The sequence below is a fragment of the Cherax quadricarinatus genome, chromosome 28 (genome assembly GCF_038502225.1).
Source record: "Cherax quadricarinatus isolate ZL_2023a chromosome 28, ASM3850222v1, whole genome shotgun sequence".
In the NCBI taxonomy this organism is placed as follows: Eukaryota; Metazoa; Arthropoda; class Malacostraca; order Decapoda; family Parastacidae; genus Cherax; species Cherax quadricarinatus.
Window position 1 is genome coordinate 30310251 of NC_091319.1, and position 13255 is coordinate 30323505.

The 13255-nt window shown below is 47.4% G+C and overlaps 1 protein-coding gene across 4 annotated transcripts in view; it reads right to left on the bottom strand.

The window, feature by feature from the left end:
* The window catches only part of LOC128693299 (putative neural-cadherin 2), a 251714-nt gene extending 239494 nt beyond the window's left edge, over positions 1-12220 (bottom strand). For all 4 annotated transcript variants that reach the window (XM_070089515.1, XM_070089514.1, XM_070089513.1 and 1 more), the window contains exon 1: positions 12093-12220. The gene's annotated coding sequence lies outside the window, so the exon portion shown is untranslated. The remainder of the gene's footprint in view (positions 1-12092) is intronic.
* Positions 12221-13255: the final 1035 nt, after the last annotated feature.

Here is a 13255-nt window from a genome sequence, read left to right on the forward strand (position 1 = left end):
GCATGGATTCACGAGAGGTCGTTCCTGCCTGACAAACTTACTGACGTTCTTCAATAGAACATTTGAGGCAGTTGACAGTGATAAGGAATATGATATTGTTTATTTGGATTTTAGTAAAGCCTTCGACAGAGTACCTCACAAGAGACTCTTAAGAAAAGTGGCAGCTCATGATATAGGAGGTAAAGTTCTAGCATGGATTGAGGCATGGCTTACCAATAGAAAGCAGAGAGTTACCATTAATGGAGTGAAATCTGAATGGGGATTAGTCACTAGTGGCGTTCCACAAGGATCAGTTTTAGGCCCTCTCCTGTTCATAATTTACATTAATGACCTTGATGAAGGGATTACTAGTGACATGAGTAAGTTTGCTGATGATACAAAGATAGGCCGTATAATTCACTCTGAGGAGGATATCAATGAACTCCAGGACGATTTGAACAAATTAATGTCTTGGTCTGAAAAATGGCAGATGAAGTTTAATGTGGATAAGTGTAAGGTACTTGCCCTCGGTAATGAAAATAACCCTCGAAGCTATAATCTAGGTGAAGCAGAGCTTGGTCATACAGAATGTGAAAAAGACTTGGGAGTCATGGTAAGCAGAAATCTAAAGCGAAGACAGCAGTGCCTTAGTGTGCGCAACAAGGCCAACAGATTACTTGGATTTATCTCAAGAAGTATAAGTAACAGAAGTCCAAAAGTTATTTTACAGCTCTATACATCACTAGTGAGGCCTCATTTAGATTATGCTACTCAGTTTTGGTCCCCTTACTACAGGATGGACATAGACTCATTAGAGAACATACAGAGAAGAATGACTAAAATGATTTACTGTGTAAGGAACCTCCCGTATGAAGATAGACTTAAAGCCTTAAATCTCCACTCTCTGGAGAGGCGTAGAATGAGGGGAGATATCATTGAAGTGTATAAGTGGATGACGGGCATAAACAAGGGAGACATTAATAAAGTACTGAGGGTGTCGAACCAGGTAAGAACCAGGAATAATGGATTTAAGTTGGATAAATTTAGATTTAGAAAGGACATAGGTAAGTACTGGTTTTCTTACCAAGATCTACTCCTCCTCAAATTGCCAACATCAAACCACCTTTCTCCGCTACAGCTCGGACCTTCCTTGAAGAGTGTGCAGACGACTTAAACAATGCTACAAAGGAAGCTTTTCTCCAAGCCAGAACACTAGGCACAACACTCCGGGGCAACATGAACAGACGCACCGCCGAAATCATTCGCAGCAGAGTTACCACAGCGAATGTTCAACAGAAGATCAGACTTACTAGGAAACTACAAACGCTCTGCGATAATAGTAATTGGAAAAGTTCAGGAAGACCTGAAATTATTCAAAATCTTTCATCTCGTCCACTGTCAACCACAGAAACTGAAGCACTCAGCTTAGGCCTCAAATTCGCAACAGGAATTACGAAACCAAAACAAGACCTCAATTTCATCGCCAAAAACTACAGACACAATGACTCCGACTTCCAAAAAGGCTATCTTCAAGGCATCATCTCAGCAGCCATCTCAACACGCAGCTCCCCAGTCATACCTCGACGTTACATCAATGCACTCAAAGGTTTAGCAGAAGACACGACCATCAGGGTCACCACCGCAGATAAAGGAGGTGGTGTTGTTATCATGAACACTGACGATTACAGGAACAAAATGCTCAATCTACTTAATGACCCAGATACCTACAAACCTCTCACAACTAACCAAGTGGACAACCTTACTAAAACTTTTCTTCAAAGGACTCGCCGCATTCTGAGGGGCTCAGAACAAGGGAAGAAACTTCTGCACACCATGCCCAGCAACCCCAGACCTGCCAGAATGTACGGCCTGCCAAAAACTCACAAGCCTGGTATCCCACTGAGGCCCATATCCTCGGGAATAGGCAGTGCTCCCCACCAGCTCTCAGGAATTCTCGCAAAACACCTCTCTAAACTCTTAGGCACTATCAGTCCAGCACTTCTCAAACACTCGGGTGATCTTCTCAATCGCATTCGCAACATCAACATCAGGAACAAGAAACTTTCCAGCCTTGACGTGACTTCCCTATTCACCAAAGTACCTACTACACAAGCCATCGATCTCTTGCGCAGGAAAATTGACGATTCACTTGATCTTCCCATTCCAGCCAGCGATTTCATCGACCTTGTTGAACTATGTGTTAGCTTTACGTGTCTCTCTTTCGAAAATCACCTCTTTCAGCAGACTTTTGGACTACCCATGGGTTCGCCACTCAGTGTGGTCCTGGCGAACCTATACATGGAACATCTAGAAGCCGAACGTTTCTCCACCATTATTCCTTCGTCTGTCACCTGGCTCCGTTATGTTGATGATATTCTCCTCATAACTCCTAAACGCTTCAACGTTCAAGCTCTCCAAGACAAGCTCAACCAGGTCAACCCTTCAATCCAGTTCACACTTCAAGAAGAAGTCGACAACACTCTTCCTTTCCTTGATGTTCTGCTCTGCAAAGCTGACCACGAACTTCGTTTTAAAGTCTATCGAAAACCTACCAACCAAATCGACCTTCTCCACTTTTACTCTCACCACGACACCAAAACCAAACGTGGTGTAATTATAGGCTTCTTCCTGCGTGCACTCAGAATCTGCAGCAATGAGTTCCTTGAAGAAGAATGCACGATAATTGAACAAGTATTTTCTAAACTCCACTATCCTCGTCACTTCATCAGAGACTGCAGACGACGGGCATTAAACATCTTCAACACACCCAGAGAAGACACTGCCGAGAAGAGATACATAGTCCTCCCCACCAACTCCATTGCCAAACACGTTTCCAACATCTTTTCCAATACCTCCTTTCAAGTATCTACCTCCACAACCACGACCATCAAGGACATTACCAGTTGATAAATTAGACACATGTGCAACTCTTGGGTATCTTTATTGAGGAAACGTTTCGCCACACAGTGGCTTCATCAGTCCATACGTAGGAGAAACTTGAAGAACAGGAGGAGAATGAGGTAATCAGTCCCTAAACCTTGAGTCGATGTGTTCAGTCCATCAATCTTGAATAGAATACGGCATATCAGCGGAGAAGCAGCTTATAAACCGTATGGCAGGAGAGGTGCAGCAGTCATAGGTCGTGTCACATTTGTTCAATGTGGAAGTAGGTCGTGCCCAAGAATTAGGCAAGCGAAGAATTACTAAGTATTAAGATCCCAAGAAGTTGCAGTGTCTGACAGATTTGTAGATGAATGGTTCAGAGAACCGACATGTTGATAAATTAGACACATGTGCAACATGTGTCTAATTTATCAACATGTCGGTGTATGTATGTATAATGTTCTTGGCGAACATTATACATACATACACCCCAGGTCAGTCTCCCTACGATTCCCGTTGGGGAGGGTAACCTCTACCTGTTCGACAATGTTCGCACATCGTGTTAAAATCAAACCAGCCAGTGGTGTTATAAATGATTCCACTAAACTATTACTTGCTGCCGCTATGAGGACCTGCCTACATCTCAAATTCACAGCGATCCACTCACTCAAGGATTCCTTTATTGTCGTCTGCACCGACGACAATGAAGCAGCTAAACTTATGGACGACACTGCAATGAACACATTACGGGACCGTCAATTCATCATATCACCGTCTCCCTCCTTGCTGGCGAAACGTTCAGTTTTTGTTAAACAATTGGATAAGATAATCACATCTATTCCAACGGATGAACTGAAGACCTCTATCGAAGACCAAAACACCTGGGCCTCTGTAGACACCATCACACGAATTCCCAATGCCTCATCTATGATCAAAATCACCTTTTCAAACATAGATATGGCTACCCAAGCACTCGCTAATGGACTAGCTATCTCATATTACCACATACATCCACGCCACATTGAACCTGAACGTTTTGCACATGTCTCTCCCTGTTGGAACTGTTACTCTTATCAACATTCAACAAAGGACTGCCCCATTAAAGACAAAAAGTTCTGTTCTACCTGTGGAAAAGAAGGTCATAACTTCAAAGCCTGCACCACCACCAGTGCCACTCCAACATGTCTTAACTGCAAGGGTACTCATCATACCCTTGCAGCTAAATGCCCACTACGAAAAGAAGTAATGTCGAAAAAATTAAAGAAGAAACCAAGAAGAATAGTCCCAAATCGCCGACATACACCGCCATTTCAAAACTCCAGTCGGACACCACCAGAATTCTACAAGCCAAACAGCAGTCATCTCTATCCAGCAATTCCCTTTCTGCACTCCCTGACGCTGCTCCCTCTAAGGTGTTGTACTGCATGATGTATGCACACCTTGCAAATGCAGCAAACCCAGGCACATTCAACACTACAATTAACGAACTATTCCGTCTTAACAACATGCCGTCATTCAACTTTCCTGACTCGCCAACATCACAGGACTTCCTCAAGATTATCCCAAACATCGCTAACTTCACATCAACTTCAGGCCCAAATCCTAACTCTGCCCCAAAAAACACTCCTGAACCACGCCCAGTGACCACTGCCACCTCTCAACAACCACCAACAACCAGCCAGACCGCAAATACTCTAGACTCCCAGCCTCCTCATGACACAATCACTGTAGAAACAATTGAACAAGAATTTCCTGACGAATCCCCCGACGAAGCAGATAGCGACGACTCCAGCACACCCTCTTGGGAAAACCTTACTTTCTACACCTCTCCCTCGAACGCTGACACCATGACCTGCTCTGAACTATACAAAGGCCTCGGTGATGGAACAGTCAAGTATGCCTGCGAATCACCTCTTCACTTCACACTCAAGCAAGTTCTTGAGTTCATCAAGCCTCTTCGTTTCACTTTTTCCAACAAGACAACGCTATACCACCTCTCCAGGAGCAGCTTCAAGAAGTTTGCAAATGGCTCCACTGCAAACCTGCCTCCTCAACTACTAAAATAACCTCCCACATGTCTGATGCCCTCTCCTGTGACCTGGAAACTTCCAGCTCTCGAGACTCAAAGACCTCACCTACCACGAGACTGGTGGGTGAGACATATAGGCAACAGATGGGCGACTTTGTTCCGGGGCGTTTCGCCTACACAGTGGGCTTCTTCAGTACAGAAGGTGGGCGGGAGCAGTGGAGGTGTGGGGGCGGTGTGGTCGGTCCATCGCCCTTGAGGTCGTGGAGTTTGGGGTTGTTGGTCCCTCGGCCTGGAGAAGTTCAGTTCCATACACAGCTTGCTCTCTTCCCGTTTTTTCTCCAAGTCTGTCCCACGATCGCCTTAGCTGCTGGGTCAAGCCCTGGCTCTATTTCTACGACTAAGAACACTCCTCTCCAGCGCTATTCTTCGTCTGTCCCGTCTTCCCCGCTCATCCCATTGGGATCTTACCTGCACTTGCTTGCTTGCTTTGCTTACCCCAGGTGGAAGGGACGGAGTTCACTACCTTATCACAAGATAGGCGCATGGCTTCTGCCGAAAAGAAGAGGCCACGATGCTCCATGAACACGACGGAGGACTCGGATTTGGAAATGTGGGGCGCAATTCTAGCGAAGAAGTTGCGAGAGGAAGAGGAAGATCCTGCTCACATTGTAGCAGATCTGACAGTTCCAACCATGGAGCCAGCGACAATGGAAACAGGGGAGGAAATAAACACCCCAACCCCCGAAAACCAAGAAGAAGCACCGTCCGTCCAAGGAGCAGGCAAACCAGCTCAACCGACCTGGCAAATTCAAGGTGAAGTCTTACGGGGACCACAGAACCCACTATGGCGTTGTTTCATACCTGGAATCACGACACAACCTGAAGTTCAAGATATGGTTCAACTTGAGGGGAGAACCAATATTGACTCCTCTCAACAAGGAAATGTATACCACCTTGAAAAGAGTCATGGAGACAGATCGCTCATTCACCCTGGAGGAACTGGACTCTCGGCACAAAATCACCAAGGGTGTAGTGATGCGATACTCGCTGATGATGCCCATCGAGGCAGTAGCAGCTCACCCCAGTGTGGTGTCAGCTCAACGTCTCAAGGCAAAGACGGCAGGCAACGCACCAACCCGACAGGTCCTCATTCAGCATGTAGGACCACTGCCATCCCAGCTGGACCTCGGTTCTTGGGGCAAGTACGATGTCAGGACCTTCACAGCAGAACCAGTTCGCTGTTTCAAGTGTCAGCGTTATGGACACCTGGGTGCACTCTGTCCGAACAGAGAAATCTGCGGTGTCTGCAGCCAGCACCACCCTACCGAGGAATGCATCACCAAGCTGAAAAATGCATTGCCACCCACTCCGCGATGCCCGAACTGCAGGCAGAAACATCATGCCTGGAATCCTCGATGCCCCGAGAGGCTCGCCAGAATTCAAGGAGTCTGGAAGACGCCAAGAACTCGGCAACAGGCTAAGACGGATCATCACTCTCAGCAGACGATGGGTGCAGAGAACGCTGCCATACCGCAGATCTCTCAGCAGCTAACCCAAGTCAATGCCCAGGAATTCCCAACCCTCGAAGTCTCAACCAGGCGTCAAGGTCAAGAACCTCCTGCACCACTACCTCAACGAAGAAACAGAAACAAGAGGAACAGGAGGCGTCAACAGGGTGCATCTGGTCAATGCGATCAGCAGGTGGCACTAAACAAGCCCCCACCGGTCATAGCACAACAACGCAGGCACTCCTTACCCGGCACAGGCGCTTTGCAGACTCAACTGGCACCTCACCAGCAGATCCCGGCTACCCAACAGCAACAGACCACGGTGCATACAATAAAGAAATCCAACCCTCTGCAGTCCCTACAGACCACAACAGCCCAGATAATATCCACTGTTTCAAACCCAACCCCAAATCAGGCTCTCACCAGGGAGGATCTCGTAGCACTCATCAAGGTGTTCACGATTCTTATTTGCAACACAATCAACTCCACGGAACAACAGAGCACATTCCGGCTGATGGTCAATATGCTCCTGAGAGTGTGCTTGCTGACCGAGGAGGAGACAGTGGATGCCATGAATTTGCAGGTTCTCGGAGCGGGCAGGACTCAGTCTCCAGCTCAGGAAACAACAGCGACGGAATAACCTCAGTACCAAATCACACCCTCAAGGTTCTACAATGGAACATTCAGGGCCTAAGGAGCAAACAGCACCTCTTGCTGGAGGCAGTAATTCGGGATCGGGTTGACATCGTCTTGCTACAAGAAACGCTGACTGTCCCGACTATGTGCCCAAGACTACCCGGTTTTGCTTTGTATTTTCGGCACGTGGACCCGGGCGTTCACTGCAGAGGCACAGCTGTATTTGTATCCAATACAATACCTCACGAGGTTATAGCCAACCCTTTGGACTGTGGGGAGGATGTCGAGGTACAGGCCATCCTTGTGCACATACCTGGGGCGCCCATTACCATCTATAACATTTACAAGAACCCAAGACACACCCTCGACATTGCAGAGCTCCTCGCACTAGCAAGTACTGAGTGTATTATTGTTGGTGGAGATTTCAACGCACATCACCCAATACTGCACTCTCACTCAGCAACCAATGCTGCTGGCAGACACATAGCAATGCTCCTACACGATATTCCAGGGGTAAAGTTGCTAAACAATGGAGACCCCACACACCTGTTGGGTGGCTGCCTCGACCTTACCTTTGGGTCAAGACAACTCACAGCAGGAGCCACATGGGAAACTCATCCTCACCTTGTCAGTGACCACTTTGCAGTGATCACCACCTTCAACATCAACAGGCCTCCCACAGTTGTGCTGCCTCCTAGATGGGACGTAAAGAGGGCCAAATGGAAGGTGTTCCAGGATTATCTTCATGACTGGTGGTCCACATACTCTCTATCTGAAGACTGTGATACGGCTGAACAGGAGCTAATCACTGTTCTCATCCAGGCAGCAGAGTGCGCAATTCCAAAGAAGTCCGCAGGACGCACTCACAAAAGAGACTGGTGGTTCTACAACGACGAGGTGCGGGAGCAGAACCACCGCATCAACTCTTTTAGGAAGCTATACAGGCGTAACCCTACGGCAGAGAACAGGAATACTCTGAGAGCCATTATGCATCATGCCCGCAGAGTCTCTCTCAGAGTAAAAACTGAGAAATGGCTGGAGTGGTGCTCAACATTCGGGCATCACACCACCTTATCTGAGATATGGGGCAAGCTCAACATAGCAACTGGCAAGAGCAAGCCGAGGCCACCAGCACACCCGAACCCATCCCAGGAAGCAGAGAAACTAGTGGAGCTTTTCACTTCCAGGGGAGCCTCCACTCAGCTCCCACAGGACATCCGGAATATACAGACGGATCTTCTGCCACAGCGCCAGCTAACGATACAAGCTGCATGTGAGTCGGAAGATGTGACTGATGTAGACCTCACGGACTTGGAACTCCGACGTGCCATTAAGAACACAGGTGACACTGCCCCGGGCATCGATGGTGTGACGTACTCCATGATTGCACGGGCTGGGCAGAGTGGATGGGAGGCCATACTAGACGTCATTAACAAGTCGTGGAGGGCCAGGACACTCCCAGCAGCTTGGAAGAAAGCTACAATCGTACCAATTCCAAAGCCCAAGGACCCAGGCAGTATGAGACCCATATCGCTGACCAGCTGCTTAGCCAAGACTGCTGAGAGGATGGTGTTAAACCGCCTCCTATGAAAACTTGGACCCTCTCATCATCACATATTTGGCTTCACCAAAGGAGTGGGAACAGCAGAGTGCATAACCACTCTACTAAGCCAGATTGCTGATAGCAACAAAAAACCTAGTATCGTCGTTTACCTCGACCTTGAGAAGGCATTTGAGCTAGCTAGCCCCACAGCAATTCTGGCAATACTAGCTCGGAAGGGAATCAAAGGACGCCTCCTGGCCTGGATAGAGTCCTACCTTAGGGGCAGGCAGGCCTGTGTCAGCTTTCAGGGACACTACTCTTCCTTTAAATCCCTGGAAAACGGTACGCCACAAGGAGGTGTGCTCAGTCCTACCCTGTTTAACATCCTTATGCAGGAACTTGTGAACCTTCCCTTTCATAGTGGTACACAGCTCCTCAGCTATGCTGATGATCTTGCACTCGTAGTGAATGGGAAAGGCAATTTAGAACGACAGGCTCAGAGAGCTTTGGACCTAATTACGCCGTCTTGCAAGGAACTAGGCCTCAAGATCTCGGCCGAGAAATCTCTTGCAATGATGTTCAAGGGACCAGATTCTGTGAATAGATTACGTATTCAGGATATAGAACTTGAGTGGACAGGCTCCTACCTGTACTTGAGAATCTACATTGATAAAAAGCTGACCTTTCAGAAACAGGCCGAGTATGTCAGGTCACGTGCTCTACTCAGACTCAACGCCATGAGAGCCATGACGAGACACCGTGCAGGGGCAAGCAAAGATGTACTTCGCTTGTACTATATACAAGCTATACGCTCGCTCATTGACTACGGTGCACCGGCGTTAGCTCATCTCTTCCCGCAGAGCAGGCAAAGGGTGGAGGTCGTACAAAACCAGGCGATAAGAACTATGCTTGGTGCCCCCATCTGGACCAACACAGTATGTCTCAGATCTGAGGCCCGGCTTCCTTCCTTGGCTGACAGAGTAAGATACATAAACGCCTGCAAAGTGGCCACGATTCTGCACCGGCAGCAAGGTACCCCACTAAGGAGACGGATATTAACAACCATGTCACAAGATCCCACACTCTTCACGGACTACTCCTGGATTCGTTCGTTTTGTGCTGCTGGGCGGAAGCTGCTGCCTGTACAGCTGCTCTGTGAGAAGAGTTGTGACCTTCCTGTTGCTGGGTACCATCCACCACCTCCCTGGCGCCCAGATCCAGCCGATGTTTTCATTATGCAGCTACCCATCTCTAAGTGTCTCTGCAGTCAAGACACCCTCAGCAATCATGCTGAGACAAGCATGGCACTGGCAGAGGGAGGCACATGTGCAGTGTATTTCACAGATGGTTCTGTCGACCCTGACAGGAAGAGAGCAGCAGCTGGACTGTACCACAATGGTCACACACAAGGCTGGCGACTCCCTGACCACTGCACGATCCTTCAAGCTGAGCTGGTGGCGATTCAACAGGCATTGTCACATGCCCTACGACATCGACTCCGACCTGTCATACATGTTGATTCCACCTCTGCAATCAATGCCCTCTCCCATCCTCAACCACAGGATAATGTTCACCTCATCACATCGATCCTGAGCATAATGACAGCCTTAGAAGTTCAGGGTAATAGATCGACATTGAACTGGATCCCCAGCCATGCTGGCATCCGGGGAAATGAGGCGGCAGATGATGCAGCCAAGGCAGCAACAGACTATCCACATGTTGGGATTACTGTCCCAATCAGCCTAAGACAGACCAAACTGGTGGCTGCCAGAGCCACGAAACTTATGGAGGAGGTCTTAGGTGATACTCCATCTCAACAGTGGTACCGAGCAGCGACTCAGGGAGAACCCCCTCCATATGACAGAAGCTGGTCCAGAGCGCAGTGTACCGCCATCCATCGGCTTCGTTTGGGCTTTCCCACAGCCAAGATGATGGTAGACAAGGCTGAGGAGGAGATGTGCCAGTACTGTCAGCACGTTGTCCAGCGGCCCCTAACACACTATCTTCTAGAGTGCGAAGCTACTGAGACACTCCGCAGGCAACTAGGGGTGATATTCCCTCCCGAAGAGGACCCAGAGATGACTGCGGCCACACTAGTGTACCATGGGGTCAACGAACCAGACAAGCTGTTACCTGTGATAATGACATATCCTCCTCCTCGCTAGTGTCCATAGTTACATATGGTGTCGCTTATGAGATGCACCAGTTGAACTGACCAGAAGGGCGCTTGAGCGGCATGCGTCGCATCATTGTGGAAACCTTTCTCCATCGGGTGCCAGAGACGGGTCATCGCAAGATTGGGACCCGTGCCAGGACTATGGTCTTGGCGAACATTATACATACACCCCAAGTAGATTTGTTTGTTGTTAAATTAGACACATGTGCAACTCTTGGGTATCTATACAGATACCCAAGAGTTGCACATGTGTCTAATTTAACAACATGTCGGTTCTTTGAACCACTCATCTACAGATCTGTTTGTGAGTTGAAAAAGCCCACTGTGTGGGCGAAACGTTGTCAATAAAGGATCACATTAAACTGCATATGTGTTTATATTTCCATTGTGTCGGTATTTTATACCATTTATTTCCATTCCCATATGTTGCATAAGTGTCTCAGTTCTTCAGATCATATAAACATCAAGTCACATATAGTCAACACATACATCAAATCACACAAAAATCAAGTCATACAATCGCCAAGTCTTACAAACATCAAGTCACACGAGATGGTATAAACCTTGGTAATAAATACCGACAAGTTGGTTTCTACCTCTGTATGTTAGAAGTGATCAAGGTCCCAGGACCGAAACGTTTTCTAATAAATATGTCATAGTGTTTGCTTACGTGTCTTTCTAAACCATCAAGTCACACAAACGTCACTCAGACTTCATCACACAAACTTCATCGTCACACAAGTATCAAGACACACATATATCATCGTCGCACAAATTTCATCAAGTCGCACAAACATCGTCACACAAATCTCATCAAGTCTCGCAAACATCTTCATCACACATTCATCAAGACACACAAACACACACACACACACACACACACACACACACACACACACACACACACATCGTCACATAAACATCAATTTCCACAAACAAGTCACACAAACATGATCATCCAGACATCAGTGTCACTCAAACCTCATAAAACAACACATAGTGTCACAAATATCTTTAAGTCACGCAAGTATCAGAATCACACAGACACCATCGTTTCACAAACATCATGTCGCATAAACATTATCGTCACGCAAACATCATCAAGTCACAAGCATCATCGCTACACAAGCATCAAGTCACTCAACATCATTTCACAAGAGTAGTTTTGTCACACAAAAATTCTCAAGGCACACAAGTTCATTGAGTCACATCAAGTTATATAAACATCAAGCTACATAAACATCAAATCACGCAAGCATCATCAAGTCACATAAACATAAAGACACAAGCATCACGTCTCACTGAGCAACGATAAGGAACAAAGAGCGCAAGAGTCACCCTGAGTTGTCGGAGTTCTCCGGTGTGTGGGTGAACGCTGAAGAAGGCATTACCCGGGGCCAGGCCGTCGACGCCATCTCCTTTCAAGTGGTAGCGCAGGCCGTGACGGTCTCCTGGGTCTTTGTCACGTGCCTCTACCTGTTAAAGACAGTGTTTACTATATAATCCGGGCGCTCGAGGCTCCCCTCAAGTGGCAGCAGAGGCTGTTATGGTCTCTGCGATTGCAATCTCGCTTCGCCTTCTGGGAAAGACACTCTTGAATGGAAGACTAGTTACAGTAATTGGTGGTGTATGTACTCCGTGCTCTGGAGGCCTTCTCTAAGGTGACAGCGGAGACTTTCTCCAGGGCCCTTGTGTTGAGCCTTCACCTAGGTGCCTCCAGCACCCAGCATATAATTATACAGCACCCAACCCCCAGGTATACAGAGTGCAGCATACAGGTATACAGTATACAGCACACTAGCATGCAATATCCAGCACAAAGGGATACAGTACCCAGCACATAGGCCTACAGTACCCAGCACACAGTACCCAGCATACAGGCATATAGTATTCACCACTAAGACTCTTTTCTTCTTATCAGTTCTCTTTTATGTTTGCACAACGCTTCAAACTGAGTCTGTGCGTCTCATGACAAAATAGCCATAGTGAAATAATTGACAATGACCACCATACCCCAGACTGACGGATTTCACAACTCTGTGTAAGAAACCCATCTTGTGGGAGAGGATCTCATGAAAACATAGATAACATTTCCCATGCCGTGACGCTCATGAGAATACTGTAGCCGCTCACTACGGGTGAACATAATTTTTTAAATAAAAATTCTGACCTTAGCTATAACCAGTGGGAGGTCACGGTCGTCTTCCTCTATAACCGTGACGGTGGGCTCTGGATGCAGGAAATACGGTTCGTTGTCGTTAACGTCTGCCACCTCCACTTGCACGATAGAGTGCACAATCTCTCCACCTCCGTCGGCAGCTACCACCAGCTCATGCTACGCGAAAACATGGTGTTTATATATTAGTGGTGACAGCTGTCTGTCAGACAACTTTGTCAGGAAAGGTAAACAACAATTTTAAAAAGTGAACACTAGCAATTATATTTTCTAACAAATGGCAACAATTAGCATTTGAAAGCAGACGTTCATGCACGGTGTACAA